This window comes from Scyliorhinus torazame, chromosome 3 (genome assembly GCF_047496885.1).
Source record: "Scyliorhinus torazame isolate Kashiwa2021f chromosome 3, sScyTor2.1, whole genome shotgun sequence".
Classification (NCBI taxonomy): domain Eukaryota; kingdom Metazoa; phylum Chordata; class Chondrichthyes; order Carcharhiniformes; family Scyliorhinidae; genus Scyliorhinus; species Scyliorhinus torazame.
Window position 1 is genome coordinate 239,843,812 of NC_092709.1, and position 24,758 is coordinate 239,868,569.

Below are 24,758 nucleotides of genomic sequence, written 5' to 3' on the forward strand. Positions count from 1 at the left end.
TCTCATGTAAGGCTGTGATTGTCTGTGTCGGCACCCTAGCTGCTGGTCCCGACTGGTGTACTCCGATAAATCCAAATATTGTACCACACTGCTTCATTTCACAATTTTAGGTCTAAGATAGCTTTATCCTTAGTCAGTTCCACAATGTACTGCTTCAAGATACTGTCATGAAAACATGCTGCAAATTCATCTAGATGACTTTCGCCAATTTGATTGTCACAGTCCAGATGAAGATTAAAGTCCCCAACAATTATTATGTTGCCTTTGTTACAAGATCTTCCTATGACTACTGTTAGGGAGCCTGTCAACTACTCCCACCAACATTTCTCACTTTGTTATTCCTAATTTTCACTGCTACTGATTCTACTTCATGATTTTCTGTGGCCAGATCATTTCTCTCTCTTGTCCTTGCACCACCTTTTATTGTCGGGGCCACCCCTCTTGCTTTGCCATTTTGTCTGACTTTGCTAAATATTGTGTACCCTGGGATATTTATTTTCCACCTTTGTGACCATGTCTCGAATGGCGATTAAATCTAAATCATTTACCGCTGTTTATGCAACTAGTTCATTTATCTTATACTTTACACATTCCAATAAAAACCTTTAATTTCAGTTTTTTACTTCTATTCCCTGCAATGTTCCTATTCATTGGTGTACACAGTTTGTTAAACTCTGTCCCTTCTTGACCCACCCTGCTTGTCTTACCCACATTGCTATAATGTTCTGATACCTTGATCTTTCTCTTTGGATTTCTAAATCAACCTTCCCCCTCACTGTTAGTTTAAAGCCCTGTCCACAGCCCTAGTTATGTGATTGGCCAGGATACTTGTCCCATCCCTGTTCAAGTGGAGCCATCCTAACAGAATAGCCCCATGAATCAAAACCCCTTCGTCCCACACCACACTTTGAGCCACACGTTTAATTATCGAGCCTGCTTAACTTCATGCCAATTTGCACATGGCTCAGGTGACAATCCAGAGATGAGTATCTTTTTATGTTGTGCATTTTAATTTGGTCCCGAGCTCCTCAGATTCCCTTGGGTAACCAGGAATTATGTTCTGCTATGTTCTTGGTTTCCACATGGACCTTGATCACTGGATCCTCCCTCTCCAATTTCCTCTCCAGCTGCAAGGAGATGTCCTTAATCCTGGCAGAGAGCGCAACCTTCGGAGTTCCTTGTATGTCTGCAGAGAACGGTATCTTTCTCCCTGATTATACTGTTTAATATCGCTGACGCATTCCTCTTTCCTCCTCCCCTCTTGAATGGCGTCCTTCACCATGGTCTGCCCACTTATCAACCTTGCAGACCTTTTTATTGACACAGGGAGCAAGCTCATGAAACCTGTTGGACCAAGTCTCAGGGGCTGAGGCTCCTCCATCACTTCATGATGGCTCCCCTTAATCTGTCTGACTTGCAGTCACCCTCTCCTGTCCCTAACCACTGATCAACTCTAAAGTTCTGCCTAACCTAGAACAAAGTGTCCCAGTAAGTCTTTCCAGAACTCGGACCATAGCTCAGCAATAAGCTGATGTTGCCTAAGCTGCAGACATAGTTGTCTGAAATTGCTGTGCATTCCGAGGATTCCTAAATGCTGAAATCAAGGTATATCAGCCCAGCAAGTTCTGCCCAATCTTATTTATTTAATAGTCAACTAGTTAATAATTGACACAGATAAAGTAATAGAAAGTTGCATTCACCTAGTTTGGAGACCAGGAAAGAAACTCACCAATTACTGGAGGGGGACAAAAATGTAGAAAAAGGAGCACCTCTCTGCCCCTCTGTACTGAACTCCGACCTGAACCAGACTCTCCACTCAATTTATGCCTGCCTTGAGCATAGCCCTGAGTCTGCGTGCCGCTCTCTCCCAAAGTCATACTGAGTACCTCTGGTTGGAGTCACACACTGTACAAAGAAAGATTGTTTTGGTTGTTGTTGGTCAATCATCTCAGTCGCAGGACATCACCGCAGGAGTTCCTCAGGATAGTATTCTAGGCCCAACCATCTTCAGCTGCTTCATCAATGACTTTCCTTTTGTCACAAAGTAAGAAATGGGAATGTTCACTGATGTTTGCACAATGTTCGCCATTCATGACAACTGAAATTCTGAAGCAGACTAAGCCTATATGCAGCAAAATCTGGACAATGTTCAGACTTGGGCTGGTCAGTGGCAACTAACAGTTGTGCCTCAAGTGCCAGACAATGACCATCTCCAACAAGAGAGAATCCAACCATCTTCCCATGACATTCAATGGCATTACCATCACTGAACCCCCCACTGTCACCATCCTTGGAATTACCATTGACCAGAAACTGAATTGGACTAGCCATATAAATACCACGGCTATAAGAGCAGGTCAGAGGCTGGCAATTCTGTGGAGAGTAACTCCATTCCTGACTCCTCAAAGCCTGTCCGCTATTTACAAGGCACAAGTCCGAAGTGTGACAAAATATTCTACTTATCTGGATGAGTGCAGCTCCAACAATAGAAGTGTTGTTCTCGAGACCTTCCAGGACAAAGAAGCCTGCTTGATTGGCTCTCTGTTCACCACCCTCCCCTGTTCACCACCCTCCCCGCCACTCCTTCCCTGCTGTGCGTATCATCTATAAAATGCATTGCAGAAACTCACCAAAGCTTCTTCGGCAACACATTCCAAACTTGCGACCTCTGCAACCTAGAAGGACAGGGGCAAGAGATGCATGGGAACACCACCACCTGCACGTTCCCCTCCAAGCCCCACACCATCCTGACTTGGAACTGTTCATCATTCTTTCACTGGGTCAACAGCCTAAAACTCCCTCCAAACAGCACTGTGTTTATACCTAGACCACATGGACAGCAACGGTTCAAAAAGGCAGTTCACCACCATCTTCTCAAGGGAAAATGGGGAGGAGCAATACAAATGCTGGCCTAGGCAATGATATCCACATCCTGTGAAACTTTTTTTTAAAATCTGGAATTTGTTCAGAGGCATCAGTGAGCTAGGTTAAATGTAATCTCTTTGTATAATTCCACTTTTTTATTGTATTTTCCATTTGTAGATGTTTTGTTAGCTGATCTTTTTGCAAAGATTCTAGGATCTTTCCTACCACTTTAGCTAACAATTCTAACATTGCTTGGATCAAGTCTTAACGATCATGAGATTAAAAAGTTCTGGAAATGTAAAAGTCGTATAGATGGTTATAATTAGTATAATCTATTGGCAAATTGAGCCATTTTTGAAGCCTATTAAAGGAATTTGGAAATTTAGGTACTGTTTATCATATTTGATAATATCAACTTAAATGGAAATTTAAATTTAAAATGGAGGGGATTTTATCTTTATTTTTATAATTTAGTTACTGGCGTCATAATATCAGCATAAATCTTGCAGTTTTTTTGTTCATCTAGGTCCACAGAGCAAGGTTTTGGGTAATCAATGATTAGATCTGTCATTGTTCACGGCGCTGAGGTCCCAGGTTCGATCCCGGCTCTGGGTCACTGTCCCTGTGGAGTTTGCACATTCTCCCCGTGTTTGCGTGGGTTTCACTCCACAACCCAAAGATGTGCAGATTAGGTGGATTGGCTACTCTAAATTGCCCCTTAATTGGAAAAAATGAATTGGATACTCTAAATTTATTTTTAAAACACAAAAACACAAGAAAAAGATCTCTCATTGTGGCATCGAATTTTGTAGCTGGACATGGAATTGGTTGGAATAAAATTAATTGTTGAGGCCAAAATTATGCAATCGCCCTGATCTGAGCAATGGCAATTGAGGATGGGCAATAAATGTTGGTCTAGCCAGCAATGCCTACCTACATCCCATGAACGAACGCATGTTAAAAATGCAGCAAAGTGAAGTATAAGATTTTTAATTCTAGATTTTTATAACTGAATTCCAATTCAGTAGAAGGCCTTTTTAGTATTTTGCTTTAATTTATCTCACAACAGACACCATCAGAAACAGAATGACTGTATATTCCGAACAGTGCTGGTGTAAATTTGCTTTGCCCAAATTTGGCTGTAAAATAATGTTGAAATGTCCAGAAGTAGTAGAACACACTGTATGAATCTAAGTTCACTTGGTTTTTCTATTTGCTCTTTGTTCCGTTTATCAGTTCTGGACTGATAATATGGAAAATCTCAGTTGAAAGTTGTGCTCTTAATATACGGTAGAAAACATACTATAGGTTCTAAATTTAATAATGAACGAAAGGGAATGGGTCTATGTTGGATGGTTCTTCAAAAGAAGTGGTGCAGGCACAGCAGGTTATATGGTCACAGTCTTGGCAGTAAAATTTCAGGAATCAATTCTACGAAGAGAATGGCATATTTTCCCTTTCAAAACATTTTTTTTTTAAATGTCACTTTTTTTATTGCATTGTTGGGTGTAGATCTGCTTAGAATTTATCATTTTGATTACATGTGCCAATTTCTTGTTTCCTTTTGTAATTGCCACTGCTTTTATTAGAATCTTGTCATGTTACAGAACAGGTTTCAACTTGTAAATGTATTGTACAGCTCATATTCAAAATATACACTAATTTAAGGGGTGATATTTTATGCTTCATTTGAATCCAGAAATTTATGTGATAAGAAATGGAAATCTTGCCATTTAATGGTATGTAATTTTATGTTAATCATCTTTTCCAGAATTTCAGTTGATGAGAACAAACGGGCTGTGAATGTTTATGTTGTAATATATTTTCCCTTCCTCCGCACTTCCTGCCTCGCTATATTTAACAATTATGAATTCCATTTATTTGGCAAGCCTGTGTTTGACATAAGCTCCAAAATTGACCACATTTTAATAATATTGGACACTTTCCCAGACTCCCTTTGATAAGAAATGAGCCTTTTGTAAACTTCAACAACAATACATGTATTTATATCACACCTCTAACATAGCAAAACATTATTGCAGGAGTGTTATCAGGGAAAACAAATTAACACTGAGCCACCGAACCAATACTAGATCAGGTCTTGGTTGAAGAATTAGGTTTTCACAAGTGTCTGAGGGAGCAGAGAGAGGTGGAGAGATTCTGGAAGGGAATTCCATGGCATAAGGCTCAGATTGTTTATGGCACACCACCAGTAGAAAAGAGTAATATTGAGGATGTGCAAGAGGCCAGAATTGGAGGAGCTCAGAGCTTTTAGGAAGATGTTTCGAGTCTGAATGACCATTAAAAAAAATAGGAACAGGTGTCGGCCCCTCGAGCTTGCTCTGCCATTCAATAGGATTAAGGCTTATCTGACATTCCTCATGTCCACTTTCCTATCCTTTCCCCGTAACCCTTGATTCCCTTACTGATCAAGAATCTATCTATCTCGGGACAGCATGGTGGCGCATGGGTGGTACTGCTGCCTCACGACCCTGAGGATCCAGGTTCGATCCCAGCCCCGGGTCACTGGCTGTGTGGTGTCTGCACATTCTCCCTGTGTCTGCGTGGGTCTCACCCCCACAACCCAAAGATGTGCAAGGTTGGTGGATTGGCCATGCTAAATTGCCACTTAATCTAACTCAGCCTTAAATATAGACCAGGACTGCCCCCACAGCTTTCTGTGGCAAGGAATTCCAACGAATCTCAACCCTCTGAGAAGAAATTCCTCCTCATCTCCGTCTTAAATGGGTACCCCCTTTACAATGAGATTAAGCCGTCTGGTCCTAGACTCCCCTTACCAGGCATCATCCTAGTGAACCTTCTCTGAACTGCCTCCAGTGAAATAATATTTTTCGTTTCCGGATGGCAGCCGGTGATTAGTGATGTTCTGTAGGGGTCAGCCTGTGGCTAGTGGTGTTCTGTAGGGGTCAGTGTTGGGACCACAATTATTCACAATATACATTAATGATCTGGAAGAAGGAACTGAGGGCATTGTTGCCAAGTTTGCAGATGATACAAAGATATGTAGAGGAATAGACTATTTTCTAAATGGGGAAAGGCTTCGGAAACTTGAAGCAAAAAGTGACTTAGGAGTACTAGTTAACGTGCAGATTCAGTCGGTAGTTAGGGGGGCAAATGCAATGTTAGCATTCATGTCGAGAGGGCTAGACTACAAGAGCAGGGATATACTGCTGAGGCTGTAAAAGGCTCTGGTCAGACCCCATTTTTAATCATCATTATTACTGTCACAAGTAGGCTTACATTAACACTGCAATGAAGTTATTGTGAAAATCCCCTAGTCGCGACATTGCGGTGCCTGTGCGGGTACACCCAGGGAGAATTCAAAATGCCCAATTTACCTAAAGCACGTCTTTCCGGTCTTGTGGGAGAACGTGCAGACTCTGCACAAACAGTGACCCAAACCGAGAATCGAACTTGGGACCCTGGCGCTGTGAAGCAACAGTGCTTACCATTGTGCTAATGTGCCGCCCTACAAATGGAATATTGTAAGCAGTTTTGGGTCCCGTTTCTAAAGAAGGATGTGTTGGCCTTGGAGAGGGTCCAGAGGAGGTTCACCAGAATGATCCCCGGAAATGAAGAGCTTGTCATATGAGGAGTCGTTGAGGATTCTGGGTCTGTACGTTGAGGATTCTGTTAAGGAGTTTAGAAGGATGAGGGCGGTTGGGGGGGGGATGATCTTATTTAAACTTGAGAGGCCTAGATAGAGTGGGCTAGTTGGAGAAACTAGAACCCAAAGGCACAGCCTCAGACTGAAGGAACAATCTTTTAAAACTGAAAAGAGGAGGAATTTCTTCAGCCAGGTGGAGATGAATCTGTGGAACTCATTGTTGTGGAGGCCAAATCGAGTGTCACAGAGATAGATAGTATGTTGATAATAAGTGGATCAACGATTAAGGTGAGAAGGCAGGAGAATGGGGATGGCCAACTAATCAGGCAACTTATTATCTAAATGGGGAGAGACTTTGGGGCACTCCGTTGCAGATCGGTCTGGGTGTCCTCACTCATGAGTCACAGAAAACTAGCATGCAGGCACAGCAGTTGATAAAGAAAGTGAATGGAATGTTGGCATTTATAGCTAAAGGAGTTGAGTATAAAGATAAGGAAGTGTTGTTGCAACTCTACAAGGCATTAATTGGTTCGACCCCACCTGGAGCATTGTACACAGTTTTGGTCCCCTTATTTGAAGAAAGATGTAGTGGCATTGGAGGGAGTTCACAGGAGGTTCACTTGATTGATTCCAGAGACGAGGGGTTTGTCATATGAGGAAAGATTGAACAGTTTAGGCCTATACTCTGTTAGAGTTTAGAAGAATGAGGGGAGATCAAGTTGAGGTATACAAAAGGTATGGATAGAGTGGATGCTTCATTTTGTGGGGCATTCTAGAACAAGAGGTCCCTGTAGAACACAAGGTCTTAGGATAAGAGACAGCAAATTTAAAACCGATTTGAGGAGGAATTACTTCTTCCAAAGGGTTGTGAATCTGTGGAATTCGCTATGCCAGAGTGCGGTGGATGCTGGGACAGTGAGTAAATTTGAGGAGCTAGACTGATTTTTAAATGGTAATGGGTTGAAGGTTTTTTTTAAAAAAAAATCTATTTTATTGAAAATTTTTCGATCACAATTTTTTCTCCTTACACATCAAACATAAGAAAAAGAAAATTTAACAGTACATGTAACATAGTAACCACAGTCTAATAACAAGTAACTAACCAACATGGTAAACTAATCATTTAACATAAAATAAAACTTTTCCCCCCCCTCCCCCCTGGGTTGCTGCTGCTGGTCATCTATCTTCCCTCTAGCGTCCCCCTAGGTTGTCGAGGAATGGCTGCCACCGCCTGGTGAACCCTTGAGCCGATCCCCTCAGCGCAAACTTCATCTGCTCCAGTTTTATGAACCCCGCCATATCGTTTATCCAGGCCTCCAGTCCGGGGGGCTTCGCTTCCTTCCACATGAGTAAAATCCTACGCCGGGCTACTAGGGACGCAAAGGCCACGACATTGGCCTCTTTCGCCTCCTGCACTCCCGGCTCATCCGCAACTCCAAATAAAGCTAACCCCCAGCCTGGTTTGACCCGGACCTTCACCACCTTCGAAATCACTCCCGTCACTCCCCTCCAATACCCCTCCAGTGCCGGGCACAACCAAAACATGTGTGTGGTTTGCCGGGCTTCCGCCGCACCTCCCGCACTTGTCCTCCACTCCGAAGAACCTGCTCAACCTTTCTCTCGTTATGTGTGCTCTATGTAGCACCTTAAATTGAATCAGGCTAAGCCTGGCGCACGAGGAAGAGGAATTTACCCTGCTTAGGGCATCAGCCCACAGACCCTCCTCTATCTCCTCCCCGAGCTGCTCTTCCCACTTTCCTTTTAGTTCGCCCACCAGCTCCTCCCCCTCTTCTCTCACCTCTCGGTATATCTCTGACACCTTGGCCTCCCTGACCCACACCCCCGAGAGCATTCTATCCTGGATCCCCTGTGTCGGGAGCAATGGAAATTCCCTCACCTGTTGTCTTGTGAACGCCCCCACCTGCATATACCTAAAGAAATTTCCCCGGGGCAGCTTATACTTTTCCTCCCAAGCTCGCAAACGTCCCATCTATAAATAAATCTCCCACCCTCCTAATTCCCAACTGGTGCCAGCTCTGGAATCCTCCATCTATCCTCCCTGGGGCAAACCTATGGTTGTTCCTGATTGGGGACCCCACCAGGGCTCCCAGCACACCTGTGTCTCCTCCATTGTCCCCAGATATTTAATGTTGCCGCCACCACTGGGTTCGTGGTAAATTTTTTTGGTGAGAGCGGTAGTGGCGCCGTCACCAGCGCCTCTAGACTCGTCCCTTTACAGGACTTTCTCTCTAGTCTTTTCCACGCCGCTCCCTCTCCCTCTATCATCCATTTACGTATCATCGCCACATTGGCGGCCCAATATTAGTCGCCCAAATTCGGCAGCGCCAGCCCCCCTCTGTCTCTGCTACGTTGTCAGAACCCCCTCCTTACCCTCGGGACTTTCCCTGCCCACACGAAGCTAGTGATGCTCCTGTCTATTTTTTTAAAGAAGGCCTTAGTGATCAGTATAGGGAGACATTGGAATACAAATAGGAACCTCGGGAGGACCATCATCTTAATTGCCTGCACTCTGCCCGCCAGTGACAGTGGCTGCATGTCCCACCTCTTGAAGTCCTCTTCCATTTGTTCTACCAGTCGTGTCAGATTAAGTCTGTGCAAGGTTCCCCAGCTCCTGGCGATCTGAATCCCCAGGTATCGGAAGTTTCTTTCCACTCTCCTTAGAGGCAGGCCTTCTATCCCTCTACTCTGGTCCCCAGGGTGTATCACAAGGTTCACTCTTCCCCATGTTAAGCCTGTATCCCGAGAAATCTCCGAACTCCCTCAATATCTGCATGACCTCTGTCATCCCCCCCACTGGGTCCGTCACATACAACAGTAGGTCACCCACGTAGAGCGACACTCTGTGTTCCTCTCCCCCTCTAATCACCCCTCTCCATTTTCTGGAGTCTCTCAGCGCCATGGCCAGTGGTTCAATTGCCAACGCGAACAGTAATGGAGATAGCGGGCATCCCTGTCTTGTTCCCCTGTATAGTCGGAAATACTCCGATCTTTGCCGACCCGTGACCACATTTGCCGTTGGGGCCCCATAAAGGAGTTTGACCCAGCTGATAAACCCGTTCCCGAACCCGAACCTCCTTAGCACCTCCCATAGGTACTCCCACTCCACCCTGTCAAATGCCTTCTCTGCATCCATTGCCGCCACTATCTCTGCCTCCCCCTCTACTGGGGGCATCATTATCACCCCTAATAGCCGTCGCACGTTGACATTTAGTTGTCTCCCCTTTACGAACCCTGTCTGGTCTTCGTGCACCACCCCCGGGACACAGTCCTCTATCCTCGATGCCAGCACCTTTGCCAGCAATTTGGCGTCCACATTCAATAGTGAGATAGGTCTATAGGACCCGCACTGCAGCGGATCTTTATCCTGCTTCAAAATTAGCGATATCGTCGCCTCCGCCATTGTCGGGGGTAGAGTCCCTCCTTCCCTGGCCTCGTTAAAAGTCCTCACCAACAGCGGGGCCAGCAGGTCCACATATTTTCTATAAAATTCCACCGGGAACCCATCTGGTCCCGGAGCCTTCCCTGCCTGCATATTCCCCAGCCCCTTAATAGCCTCGTCCACCCCAATTGGTGCCCCCAGGCCTTCCATCTCCTGCTCCTCCACCCTCGGGAACCTCAATTGATCCAAGAACTGTCGCATCTCCTCTTTTCCCTCCGGGGGTTGGGACCTATACAGTCCTTCGTAAAAGGTCTTAAACACCTCGTTTATCTTCCCTGCTCTCCGCACCGTAGCTCCCTTTTCGTCTCTAATTCCCCCTATCTCCCTCGCCGCTGTCCTCTTTCGCAGCTGATGGGCCAACGGGCGACTAGCTTTTTCCCCATACTCATACCTCACCCCCTGTGCCTTCCTCCACAGCACCTCCGCCCTCCTGGTGGTCAGAAGGTCGAACTCCGTCTGGAGTCGTTGTCTCTCCCTGTACAGTCCCTCCTCCAGGGTCTCCGCAAATTCCCTGTCCACCCTTAAGATCTCCCCCAGTAGTCTCCCCCAGTAGTCTTTCCCTTTCCTTGGCCTCTGTTTTCCCTTTGTGGGCCTTGTGGGGATCAGCTCTCCTCTGACCACCGCTTTTAGTGCTTCCCATACCACTCCCACTCGGACCTCCCCGTCGTCATTGGCCTCCAGGTACCTCTCAATACATCCCCGCACTCTTCCACAAACTCCCTCATCCGCTAACAATCCCACATCTAATCGCCAGAGTGCTCGCTGCTCCCCCTCCTCTCCTAGTTCCAGGTCCACCCAATGTGGGGCATGATCCGAAATAGCTATAGCTGAATACTCAGCTTCTTCCACCCTCTAGATCAACGACCTCCCCAAAACAAAAAAATCTATCCGGGAGTACACTTTATGAACATGGGAGAAGAAGGAGAACTCCCTGGCCCTCGGTCTAAGAAATCGCCATGGATCCACTCCCCCCATTTGGTCCATAAACCCCTTGAGCACCTTGGCCGCTGCCGGCCTTCTTCCGGTCTTCGATCTGGATCTATCTAACCCTGGGTCCAGCACGGTGTTGAAGTCCCCTCCCAATATCAAGTTTCCTACCTCCAGGTCCGGTATCCGTCCCAACATCCGCCTCATAAATCCCGCATCGTCCCAATTCGGGGCATATACGTTAACCAACACAACCTCCATTCCCTCCAGCCTGCCACTCACCATTACATATCTGCCTCCACTATCTGCTACAATGCTCCTTGCTTCGAATGCTACCCATTTCCCCAACAGTATGGCCACCCCTCTATTCTTTGCATCTAGCCCTGAATGGAACACCTGTCCCACACATCCTTTCCTTAACCTAACTTGGTCCGCCACCTTCAGGTGCGTCTCCTGGAGCATAGCCACGTCTGCCCTTAGTCCTTTCAAGTGCGCGAGCACTCGGGCCCTTTTAATCGGTCCATTTAGGCCTCTCACGTTCCACGTGATCAGCCTCACTAGTGGGCTACCTGCCCCCTTCCCGTGTCGACTAGCCATCACCTTCTCTAGGCCAGTCCCACGTCCCGCTTCCGCGCTCCCACTCGTTCCCCAGGTGTCGCATTCCAGCCCCGACCACCCACTCTTTAGCCATTTCCTCTTTGATTTCCGCAGCAGCAACCCAGTTATCCCCCCCCCCCCCCTGCTAGATCCCCCTCTAGCGTGATTGCTCCCCCCATATTACTTCCGCAAGTCAACTGACTTCAACTGACCCCGGCTACTCCTGCTCACTCCTTGACCCCCCTGTGTGGGGAACCCCCATCTACCTTGCGCCTATCTTCCCGCCATTATCTTTATGGCGCGGGAACATCTCTATAGCTGACCCGCCTCTTGTGGCGCAGCTCCCTTTCCCATCCCACTCCCATTCCTCATCCTCTGCCTATGTCCCTTCTTTCCCCGCCCACCGGCGCCCACATTTCTTAGTGTCTCCCCCCTGCCCAATTTACTTCTCTATTTACATCGACAGTAACATTTCCCTGCAACATCAGTCCCTCAGTTCCGATCCAATTTCTCATCTTTAATAAAGGTCCATGCTTCTTCCGCCGTTTCGAAATAGTGATGTCTCTCCTGGTACGTGACCCATAGTCGTGCCGGCTGCAGCATCCCGAACTTCACCTTCTTATGTAACACCTCCTTGGCTCGGTTAAAACTCGCCCTCCTTCTCGCCACCTCCGCACTCCAATCCTGGTACACCCGTACCACTGCATTCTCCCATCTGCTACTCCGTACCTTTTTGGCCCATCTCAGAACCACGTCTCTATCTCTAAAGCGGTGAAACCGCACGATTGTCGCCCTAAGTGGTTCTCCCGCTTTTGGTCTCCTCGCCGGGATCCGATGAGCCCCCTCCACTTCCAAGGGGCCTCCGCTCCCATCAGCGAGCTTAGCATCGTGCTCACATAAGCCCCGCAGTCCGCTCCTTCCACTCCCTCAGGGAGACCCAGTATCCGAAGGTTCTTCCTTCGTGCTCTGTTTTCTAGGGCCTCAATCCTTTCAATGCACTTTTTGTGGAGCGCCTCGTGCGTCTGTGTTTTGACCGCCAGGCCCAGGATCTCGTCCTCATTATCCGTCACCTTCTGCTCCACCACGCGGAGCTCTGTCTCCTGGGTCCTTTGTGCCTCCTTAAGCCCCTCAATTGCCTGTAGCATCGGGGTCAGCACCTCCTTCTTTAGTAGCTCCACACACCGTCTTAGGAATTCGTCTTGATCGGGCCCCCATGTCGCCTGGGCTTTCTCCGCTGCCATCTTATTTCTTTTTCCTTTCTGTCCCTATCGTCGAGGATTCCTTGCGCTGCAGCCGCCGCCGCCGATATTTTCCTCTTTCGTTGGCGGGGGGGACTCCCTATTCACTCACCCCACACTGGGTTTCATCGCGCGAAAATTTCCCGTTGGGGCTCTTAAAAGAGCCCGAAGGTCCGTTGGAGCTGGAGCCGCCGAAACGTGCGGCTTAGCTGGTCATCGCCGCAACCGGAAGTCACGGGTTGAAGGGTTATGGAGAACGGGCAGGACAGTGGACTTGAGGCCAGGATGAGACCTGCCATGATCAAATGGCAGAGCAGACGTGATGGGCCAAATGGCCTAATTCTGCTCCTATATCTCACATAAGGGACCAAAACTGCTCTCTCTACTCCAGATTATGGTCTCACCTTGTACAGTTGCAGTCAGACTTCCTGACTCTTATACTCCAACCCTCTTGGAAATAAGGGCCAACATTCCATTAGCCTTCCTGATTACCTGCTTCACCTGTGTGCTAACTTTGTATTTTGTGCGCAAGTACCCTAAGTCCTTTCAAGTTGCAGCTTTCTGCAGTTTTTCTCTATTTAAGTAATAAATGACTTCCAAAATGAACAACTTCACATTTTCCTACATTATTTTCCGTTTGCCAACTTTTTGTCCACTTGGTTAACCAATCAATATTTCTTTGAACTGTTTATATCCCTCTCCCAACTTGCCTTTCCACCTATTTTAGTGCTGTCTGCAAATTTGATTACAGTACATTTGCTTCCTTCCCCTACGTACTGTGACCCTATTTGCCTCTCGCCCTTGATTACTCTGTCTACCGTTTTTGCATTTTACTGTTCTTTTAGTACTGTCCTTGTTTCTCTTTCCCTTGTCACCCTTCTTAGGTTCTCAACCCCCTGCCATTGTAGATCAAACACTTCCCAATCACACTCGTGAATATGTGTCCGAGAGCATCAGTCCCAGTCCTGCCAGATGTAAGCAATGATAGTAGTATAGATACTTGTCATTCCCCTCAACTGTATTCAAAGTGGTATATCTGTTTTGCAAGAGATTCCTGCACAGCCTGCCTGGTCCTCTTGCTCTGCCTGCTAGTCATCCACTCCTTCCTGTGTGTGGAGTCGCTTATAGTCAATAAACCTTTATTTTGTGGTTTATAGTTTGTAAGGGTTTCACAAGGTCAAGGGTCCCCCCCCCCCCACCCCCACCCATTGAGCTTCGGTGGTCTACTGTACGAGTTATGGTCTGGTGCTCTACTGTAGGTTACCACCTAACCTGCTCATCTTTGGGTTGTGGGGGCGCAACCCACGCAAACACGGGGAGAATGTGCAAACTCCACACGGATGGACAGTGACCCAGAGCTGGGATCGGACGCGACGCCATGAGGCAGCTGTGCTAAGCACTGCGCCACTGTGCTCCGCCACTACCATTTTCTTGAGGACAATTGGGGATGGGCAATAAATGCTGGCCTTGCCAGTGATACCCACATCCGATGAGAAGATCAAAAAAAACTATTTCCTCGCTTACTGGGACTGTGGACTAATCCATTTCCATGATGGAATTCTAATTTGGTACTGGAGCACTTTCCAAGTCTGAAATAAGGGGCACTATGACCTGGTGTATAAGCAGTAGTGTATAAAGCTAGGCAGACTCTCTCTCTCTTGTAGGGATTGGTATTTCAGGCCATGTCCTGCCTCCATTACCTTGTATCTGGCAGTGAACCTATCTTGCTTTTAATATAATAATAATTACTTATTGTCACAAGTAGGCTTCAATGAAGTTACTGTGAAAAGCCCCTAGTCGCCACATTCCGGCGCCTGTTCGGGGAGGCCGGTACAGGAATTGAACCCGCGCTGCTGGCCTTGTTCTGCATTACAAGCCAGCTGTTTAGCCCACTGTGCTAAACCAGCCCCTTTTGAAGGTACTGTGAGTTTAAGATATGAGATATGTATCCAAATTGACTGATGTTAGCATTAGGAAATGGACTGCATTGAAACAAGAAGTAGGAAAACAGATCATGTGGCTAAAGTGTGCATGGATCTCTGAGGATGAAACAGAGGAATTAATGATCAGAAATGAGGAAATGGCAGAAGTATTTTGCTTTAAAAGCATCTCAAAAAGAGTAGACGGTCAGCGGCAAAAAGGATGGAGGAACTTAAATAATCACTATCACTAGAGGAAAAAGCACTGAGGAAAACGTACTAAGAAAACTAGAAAGTAGTGGGAATAAAGGCTGACTTGTCTCCTGGATCTACATCTAGGGTCAATGCATTATTTGTAATCTTCCAAAATTCCCTTGATTTTGGAAAAATCCTAGTGATTGGAAAATAGCTAGAAAGGAAGGAGATAGAAAGTAGGAAACTATAGCCCTATCATCCATCATTACAGAATTTACAGTGCAGAAGGAGGCCATTCGGCCCATCGAGTCTGCACCGGCTCTTGGAAAGAGCACCCTACCCAAGGTCCACACCTCCACCCTATCCCCATAACCCAGTAACCCCACCCTACACTAAGGGCAATTTTGGACACTATGGGCAGTTTAGCATGGCCAATCCACCTAACCCGCACATCTTTGGACTGTGGGAGGAAACCGGAGAACCCGGAGGAAACCCACGCACACACGGGGAGGATGTGCAGACTCCGCACAGACAGTGACCCAAGCCGGAATCGAACCTGGGACCCTGGAGCTGTGAAGCATTTGTGCTAACCACTATGCTACTGTGCTGCCCTTGGGTAAATGTTGGAATCTTTTAGTAAGGAAATAGTAGCTGGATATTTAGAAAATTGTAAGACAATCAGATGGAATCAACATGACTTTTTGAAAGGGAATTAAATTTGAGTATTGTTGCAAAAAGAGACATTCTATCAAATCTTTTCATTTTCATACTATCAAATCTTTTCATTTTGCACTTATCAGGAAAGCTCACATCAGGAAAGCTCACCAGAAACTATCAATTGTAATGGAGGAGCAACAGTATATGCTGCATGAGAAGGGTGCGTTGATTGGTTGACAAGTGAACTCTGGTGGGGGCATTGCCATGTAGAGTGCAGCATGGAACAGTTAACTGTTCAGCTTTGTTCAAATTCAAACCGGGCTGGTCTACTCTGGTCATGGCATTGCCATGGGAATGAACACAGGAATGTTTGTTCCTGAAGCTTTTGTTCAGTTGGAAACGATGCAAAGTTCAGAGAAGGTTCACTCCCCTGATTCCTGGGATTGTCTTGTGAGGCAAGATTGGGCAGGTTGGGCTTGTACATCATTGGAGTTTAGAAGAATAATGGATAATCTCATTGAACCATGTAAGATTCTGAGGGAGTGTGGCAGAGTAGATACTGAAAGGAGGCTATCTTGTGACAACAATGGAGGCTAGGTCATTGAATGTCTTCAAGGATGAGTTAGATTTTTGATCTAGAAGGCAGTCTAGGGTTATGGGTGGCCAGCGGAAAGTGGAGTTGAGACCAGAATCAAATCAGCCATGATATTATTGAATGGTGGAGGCCTGCCATGATCATTTTGCACTCAAAATGCAACTTAGCAGCTCCAAAGACACTCGCGTCACCTAGTGTGTTCTCAACCTACAGTAAACAGGCCTTCAGGACGCGAGACAACGCAGAATCGCCGAGCAGAAGCTTATAGCCAAGTTCCGCACACATGAGTGCGGCCTCAACCGGGACCTGGGATTCATGTCGCATAACATTCATCCCCCACCATCTGGCCCGCGAAATCCTACCAACTGCCCTGGCTTGACACAATTCACACCTCTTTAACCTGGGGTTACCCCATCTCTGAATCGGTGAAGATTTAATCACCTGCTAATGCTCGCATTCCAAGCATTGTCCGGCATCTTTGAATCTGTCTATATATACGCACGCACGCACGCACACACACGTATGTATAGTTTCTGGAACATACCTCTTCATTCACCTGAGGAAGGAGCAGCGCTCCGAAAGCTAGTGACATCGAAACAAACCTGTTGGACTTTAACCTGGTGTTGTAAAACTTCTTACTGTACAGTAAACAGGACAGTAATTGCTGTAAGTACAGGACTACATTTTTAGAATAGTTTACTTTTAGAAATATCCTAAGCAGACGCGTATTTCCTGTTGTTTTATAGGGTTGCCCGTTAAGATGCATGATGCATGAAACCAGTAACTCACTATGACGTGCCTGTTTTTAAACTACCTTGAGTCCGAACAAATCGGTGCATTTTTCCTTAAAATGATTTTTGCATGGGCCCTGAAAATGAAAAAATGCTCCCCTATAACTACAAGATAATCCTCAGTCTGTTGTGTAGTATAAAACTTTTCTGAATATGGCAAAGGTGGAATATATATTGCCTATCATAATACATCATTGATACCCATTATGTGACCCAGACGGCACTTACAACGATAGTCTCTCCCCAGATGTGCTACTTTATCTCTATAGCTTGGAGTGATAGAATGATACAGCACAGAAAAGGTCCTTCAGCTCATCCTGTCTACGCCAGTCAAAAACAACCAACCATTTCAATCCCATTTTCTACCATTTGGCCCATAGCCTTATATGCCCTGGGATCGAAAGTGCACATTTAAATACTACTTTTATGAGGGTCTCTGCTTCCATCACCCTTTCAGGCAGCGAATTCCAAACTCCCACTAACCTCTGGGTAACAAAGTTTCCCCTCATATCCCCTCTAAACCTCCTGCCGTTCAACTTAAATCTATGCCCCCTGGTCATTGACCCCTCTCCCAAGGGGAAACTTGAAGGGAGCATTCAAATAATGCATAATAGGTAGGGGAAGTGTTTCGAAATCTCATCTCGTTGCTCAGCTACTCACTGTGAGATAATGCTTTGAGTAGTTACATCCTAAAGTAAATTGAGGACTAACTTCAGTTAAAAGCAAATTACTGTGGATGCTGAAATCTGAAACCAAAAAGAAAATGCTGGAAAATCTCAGCAGGTCTGGCAGCATCTGGAGGGAGAGAAAAGAGCTAACGTTTCGAGTTCAATTACTCTTTGTCAAAGCTAAGCAACTAACTTCAGTTGCTTAGTGAAAAAACATAGGAAGCAACAAACCCTCACCATTCTTGACGAAGTGTGTGCATTAAAACGTGAGGCTAACCTCAGCTGCAGAAAACTGAGTGGTTGATGTAAGCCTTTTTTCAGTGGTCAATTTGTAAGACCTGGGGTTCACTCCAATCTCAATTACAATTGTTAGGAAAGTTAACTAAAGGAACCTTCAGTTCCTGACTATCTATAGACCACTCTGGGTGCATGTATGTTGTCACAGCTTTCACAGAATGCAATATGCACAAAATTGTAATGCTTAAGTTAGTGGATCAGTCCATTTACCCGGAGCACTGGGGTGCTTGTGACTTCTATTTGACTGTGCTGTTGACTAAATTCAACAAGAGCAAGAATAAAAAGGTACAGCTCATGAACAGGCCCTTCGGCCACCAGGCCTGTGCCGTCCATGCTGGCTGTCTAACCTAAAACCTTCTACACTTTCGGGGTCCATAACCTTCAATTCCCATTCTATTCATGTATTGATCAAGATGCCCCTTAAACGTCACTATCGTATCTGCTTCCGCCACCTCCTCCGGCAGCATGTTCCAGGCACCCACTGTGTTAACCCCCCCCCCCCCCCAAAAACCTCCTTTGCACATCTCCTCTAAACTTTGCCCTGCGTACCTTAAACCTATTTCCCCTAGTAATTGACTCTTCCACCCTGGGAAATAGCTTCTGACTATCCACTCTGTCCATGCCCCTCATAATTTTGTAGACTTCTATCAGGTCACCCCTCAACCACCGTCATTCCAGTGAGAACAAGCCGAGTTTATCCAATCTCTCCTCATACCTAATGCCCTCCATGCTGTTCTGCACCCTCTCTAAAGCCTCCACATCCTTCTGGTAGTGTGACCAGAATTGAACACTATACTCAAGTGTGGCCTAACTAAGGTTCTATATAGCTGCAGCATGACTTGCCAATTTTTATATTCAATGCCTCGGACGATGAAGGCAAGCATGCCATGGACCTTCTCGACTACCTTCTCCACCTGTGCTACCTCTTTCAGTGACCTGTACGCCCAGATCACTCTGCCTATCACTACTCTTAAGGGTTCTACCATTTACTGTTTATTTCCCACCTGTATTAGACCTTCCAAAATGCATTACCTCGCATTTGTCTGGATTAAACTAAATTTGCCATCTCTCCGCCCAAGTCTCCAACCAATCAATATCCTGCTGTATCCTCTGACAGTCCTCATCGCTATCATTGTTTAAGTTCCTTCCTACTTTCCTTATATTCCACTCTGGCTTTGTCTGTTCCCAGCCTTCTAGCCCTGAGAAATGCTTCCTTTTTCTTTTGGACTAGGCTCACAATATCCCTCATTATTGCCTATCATAATACATCATTGATACCCATGATGTGACCCAGACGGCACTTACAACGATAGTCTCTCCCCAGATGTGCTACTTTTTGGCTATAGCTTGGAGTCATAGAATGATACAGCACTTGGCATACATTTTTCACGGTAACCCCATTGCAGTGTTAATGTGAGCCTACTTGTGATACTAAGAAAGATTATTATTATTATCCTTCTTCCTCACCGGGACATGCTGGTCCTGAATTCCTATCAACTGACGTTTTAAAGCCTCCCACACGCCAGGCATTGATTTACCCTCAAACATCTGCCCCCAATCTAGATTCTCCAGTTCCTGCCTAATAGTTATAATTAGCCTCCCCCCAAATTAGCACCTTCACCTAAGGATTACTCTTATCTTTAACCAACTCTATCGTAAAACTTACTGAATTATGGTCACTGTTCCTGAAATGCTGCCCTAGTGAAACTTCAACCACCTGCCAGGCTCATTTCCAGTACCAGGTCCAGTACTACCCCTTCACTATTTGGAGTATCTACAGATTGTTTCAAGAAGACCCCCTGGACCTTCTAGCACTGTTTTCCAGTTAATATAGGGGAAGTTATAATCACCACCACACAACCACGTTGCTTTCACACCTTTCCAAAATCTGCCGACCTATCTGGTCCTCTAACTCCCATAAGACATAGGAGCAGAATTAGGCCACTCGGCTCATCGAGTCTGCCCCGCCATTCAATCATGGCTGATATTTTCTCATCCCCATTCTCCTGCCTTCTCCCCATAATCCGTGCTCCCCTTACTCCCACTGGCTATTGGGAGGCCTGTGGTAAACCCCCAACATTGTGACTGCACCCTTCCTATTCCTGAGCTCTACCAATATTGCCTCACTGCATGAGCCTTCCGAGGTGTCCTCCCCCAATACAGCTGTGATATTCTCCTTAACCAGCAGTGCAACTCCCCCACACCTTTTATATCCCCCTCTAACCCGTCTGAAACCTCTACATCTTGGAACATTTAGCTACCAATCCTGTCCCTCCCCTAACCAAGTCTCTCTAATAGCAACAGCATCATAGTTCCATGTACTAATCCAAGCTCTTAGGTTCATCTGCCTTACCTGTTAAACTTCTCGCATTGAAACAAATGCACTTCAGACCACCAGTCCCGCTGTGTTCAGCAACATCTCCCTGCCTGTTCTTCCTCTGAGTCTTACTGGCCCTATTCTCTAATTCCACTCAGTTATTTCACCTTCTGACCTATTGCTCCAGTTCCCACGCCCCTCCACACCAGTTTAAACCTAGTGAGACACTAGCAAACCAGGATATTTATGCCCCTCCAGTTAGCCAGGGTCCTAAGTTCGATTCCCGGCTTGGGTCTCTATCTGTGCAGAGTCTGCACGTTCTCCCCGTGCCTGCGTGGGTTTCCTCCGGGTGCCCCGGTTTCCTCCCACAAGTCCCGAAAGACGTGCTGTTAGGTGAATTGGACATTCTGAATTCTCCTGTGTACCCGAAAGTGCGCCGGAATGTGGCGACTAGGGGCTTTTCACAGTAACTTCATTGCAGTGTTAATGTAAGCCTACTTGTGACAATAAAGATTATTATTATTGTCTCTAGCCTCTGAAAACTGACTCAATCCAGTTATCTAATTTATCCAGTTGTCTAGTTCAGCAATTACTCATATCCATGTTCAATATTATCATTTAGTTCGGATTGTCCCAAGCAAGACCCAATCAGTCGCTGATTTTTAAAAATTGTGCGTGATCAATGTCTGGTCTCTTAAAGGTGCTGATCATCTTGCATATAGTTATGTGTACAGTTTTTCACTAAGATAACAAAGTGCCATAAGGTAATTTGTGTTTCTGTTTATTTGTGGAAAGTGCATGTGTGGTGTCACTTAATGATTTTCCTTTAGGGATTATGGCCCAAAAGATCTAACTGATACATCCGGAGTTTTGGAAAGTTCAAATGCATGTATGTAACTTGACCGCTGATGCTGGAAGCACGTTTCTTCAAAAACAAATAAGTGAAAGTACAAGACATACAGAAACTTACGCTAATTCAGCAATGACAAAATTACTGCATAGAAAATCAGTACATAATATCATGTTCCATTAATATGACAAGGAAGCCACAAAATCTACACAACGACACTATTGTAGAAACTGATTACCACAGTAATGCATACAGTCTGATGGATGCTTTGAATAAAAGTGACTATTTATCTTTAAAGCACCAAGTTAAAAAGCTAAGATAATTTAAGACTTGGAACTGTAGTTTGAAATCTAAAGCTATTTTGCTTCACACAACAGAGGAATACAGCATAAATGTCAAAGCCCTGCCCAAAGCTGAATCTGTACATTTCTGCAGCATTTGCTTTCACGATCAAACCACAAGAGATTTTGCATGCGTCCTCTAATTAAGCCATAAAATGTAACAGGGATGCTCTTTAGCTTTATCCTGTGGTAAAACCATAAAACGTAGCCCTACTTTGGCCTCTGGCAATATGGCACACACCACTTGTCAAGTTGGAATGCACCTAAAGAGAGACTCATAGTATGATACCAAATTGAGTTAATTATACACTTTGATTCCTTGATAATTGAACATAATAAGCTAAAACTATGAAAATTATTCCCTATACCTCTGTTATCATGCTTTGGGATTTCTCTGTTACTGAAAAAAGGTCACCTCTTCCTTGGCTTTATTTTATTAGTATCATTGATCCACCAAATTGGATGCAGATGTGGCATATGCTTGCTGAATGTGCTTGCTTCTACTAACAGATTTTGAAGTGTCGTGGATATGTAACTAAAAGTGATCAGCTCATGTGTAAGAGAAGAAAAACTGATGTAAACTGTGCTAGCTTCAAAAGAATTAATGAGTGATAGTTACTTGCCTATAATCAATTTATTAATGGGGCTAGTGATGTGAGTGTTAATGGATTGGAGATCGAAGTGGTAAGACCTGAATTGTTTAATTCATTTACGGGATGTGAGCATCGCTGGTTAGGCCAGCATTTATTGCCCATCTCTAATTGTCCTTCAGAAGGTGGTGGTGAGTTGCCTTCTTGAATCGCTGCAGTCCGTGAGATGTAGATACAGCCACTGAGCTGTTAGGGAGGGAGTTCCAGGATGTTGCAACAGTGAAGGAACGGCGATATATTTCCAAGTCAGGGAACTTCTTGGTGGTGGGGTTCCCAGGTGTCTGCTGCTCTTGACCTGCTGAGTAAAATAAGGGCCCATGGTATTCGAGGCAAGGTACTAACATGGATTGACGATTGGCTGTCAGGCAGAAGGCAGAGAGTTGGGATAAAAGGTTCTTTTTCGGAATGGCAACCGGTGACGAGTGGTGTCCCGCAGGGTTCAGTGTTGGGGCCACAGCTGTTCTCTTTATATATTAACGATCTAGATGACGGGACTGGGGGCATTCTGGCTAAGTTTGCCGATGATACAAAGATAGATGGAGGGGCAGGTAGTATGGAGGAGGTGGGGAGGCTGCAGAAAGATTTAGACAGTTTCGGAGAGTGGTCCAAGAAATGGCTGATGAAATTCAACGTGGGCAAGTGCGAGGTCTTGCACTTTGGAAAAAAGAATAGAGGCATGGGCTATTTTCTAAACGGTGACAAAATTCATAATGCTGAAGTGCAAAGGGACTTGGGAGTCCTAGTCCAGGATTCTCTAAAGGTAAACTTGCAGGTTGAGTCCGTAATTAAGAAAGCAAATGCAATGTTGTCATTTATCTCAAGAGGCTTGGAATATAAAAGCAGGGATGTACTTCTGAAGCTTTATAAAGCATTAGTTAGGCCCCATTTAGAATACTGTGAGCAGTTTTGGGCCCCACACCTCAGGAAGGACATACTGGCACTGGAGCGGGTCCAGCGGAGATTCACACGGATGATCCCAGGAATGGTAGGCCTAACATACGATGAACGTCTGAGGATCCTGGGATTATATTCATTGGAGTTTAGGAGGTTGAGGGGAGATCTAATAGAAACTTACAAGATAATGAATGGCTTAGATAGGGTGGATGTAGGGAAGTTGTTTCCATTAGCAGGGGAGACTAGGATCCGGGGGCACAGCCTTAGAATAAAAGAGAGTCACTTTAGAACAGAGATGAGGAGAAATTTCTTCAGCCAGAGAGTGGTGGGTCTGTGGAATTCATTGCCACAGAGGGCGGTGGAGGCCGGGACGTTGAACGTCTTTAAGACAGAAGTTGATAAATTCTTGATTTCTCGAGGAATTAAGGGCTATGGAGAGAGAGCGGGTAAATGGAGTTGAAATCAGCCATGATTGAATGGCGGAGTGGACTCGATGGGCCGAATGGCCTTACTTCCACTCCTATGTCTTATGGTCTTCCCCAGAATGTGCTCCAATTATCCACGTACCTGAAACCTTCCCTCCTACACCATCCCTGTAGCCACGTGTTTAACTGCACTCTCTCCCTCTTCCTCACCTCACCAGCACGTGGCACTGGCAGCAAACCAGAGATGACAACACGGTCTGTCCTGGCTCTCAGCTTCCACCCTAGCTCCCTGAATTCCTGTTTAACATCCCTGTCTTTTTTCCTACCTACGTCGTTGGTACCAATGTGTACCACGACTTGTGGCTGCTCCCCCTCCCCCTTAAGGATTCTGAAAACGCGATCAGAGACGCCACGGACCTTGGCAGCAGTATTTACCCAGTCCACCTGCATATTGAAGTCCCCCATGATCACTGTGACCTTGCCTTTCTGACATGCACTTTATATTTCGTGGTGCATTTTGTGTCCCCGGTCCTGGCCACTGTTAGGAGGCCTGTACATAACTCCCATTATGGTTTTTTTGCCTTTGTGGTTCCTCAACTCTACCCACACAGACTCCACATCATCACTATGTCATTTAGTGCTATTGATTTAATTTCATTCCTAATTAACAAGGCAACCCCGCCCCCTCTGCCCACCTCCCTGTCTTTTCGATAGGTTGTGAATCCCTGGATGTTTAAATGCCAGTCCTGAACCCCCTGCAACCACGTCTCTGTGATGCCTACCACATCATACCTGCCAGTCACAATCTGGGCCACAAGCTCATCTACCTTGTTCCGTACACTGCGCGCATTTAAATATAGCACCTTTAATTCTCTATTGACCGTCCCTTTTTGTTTTCTTAGTGTGGTGGACCTTGGTTTACTGAGCCTTTCCATACACTGTGTCATATTTTGTGGGATGGGGACTATCGTAACCTCTCCTGAGTTTTGTCTCTTCGTGCTTTTTTGTATTCCTAAGCAGCTACGCTTCCCACTGATTACTTCACCTCTTGGTTCCCTGACTTTCCCTTTCCCCCCCAATCTTTAGTTTAAAGTCCCATTGACCACCCTATTTATTCTTTTCGCCACAACACTGGTCCCAGCTCGGTTCAGGTTGAGACCATCCCAACGGTATAGGTCCCCCCTGTCCCAAAACTGATGCCAGTGTCCCATGAAAAGGAACCCCTCTTTCCCACACCACTCTTTCAGCCACGTGTTAACTTCCCTTATTCTTGCCTCCCTATGCCAATTTGCACGTGGCTCGGGCAGTAATCCGGAGATTATGACCCTTGAGGACCTGTTTTTTAAATTTGAATCCTAGCTCTTTATAATCTCTAAACAGGTCCTCTTTCCTAGACTTGCCTATGTTGTTGGTACCGACATGGACCACAACTGGATCCTCCCCC

General features: G+C 45.8%; 1 protein-coding gene across 3 annotated transcripts in view; it reads left to right on the plus strand.

Moving 5' to 3' along the window:
* The window catches only part of arl15b (ADP-ribosylation factor-like 15b), a 385,274-nt gene that overhangs the window by 36,783 nt on the left and 323,733 nt on the right, over positions 1-24,758 (plus strand). The window lies entirely within an intron of this gene.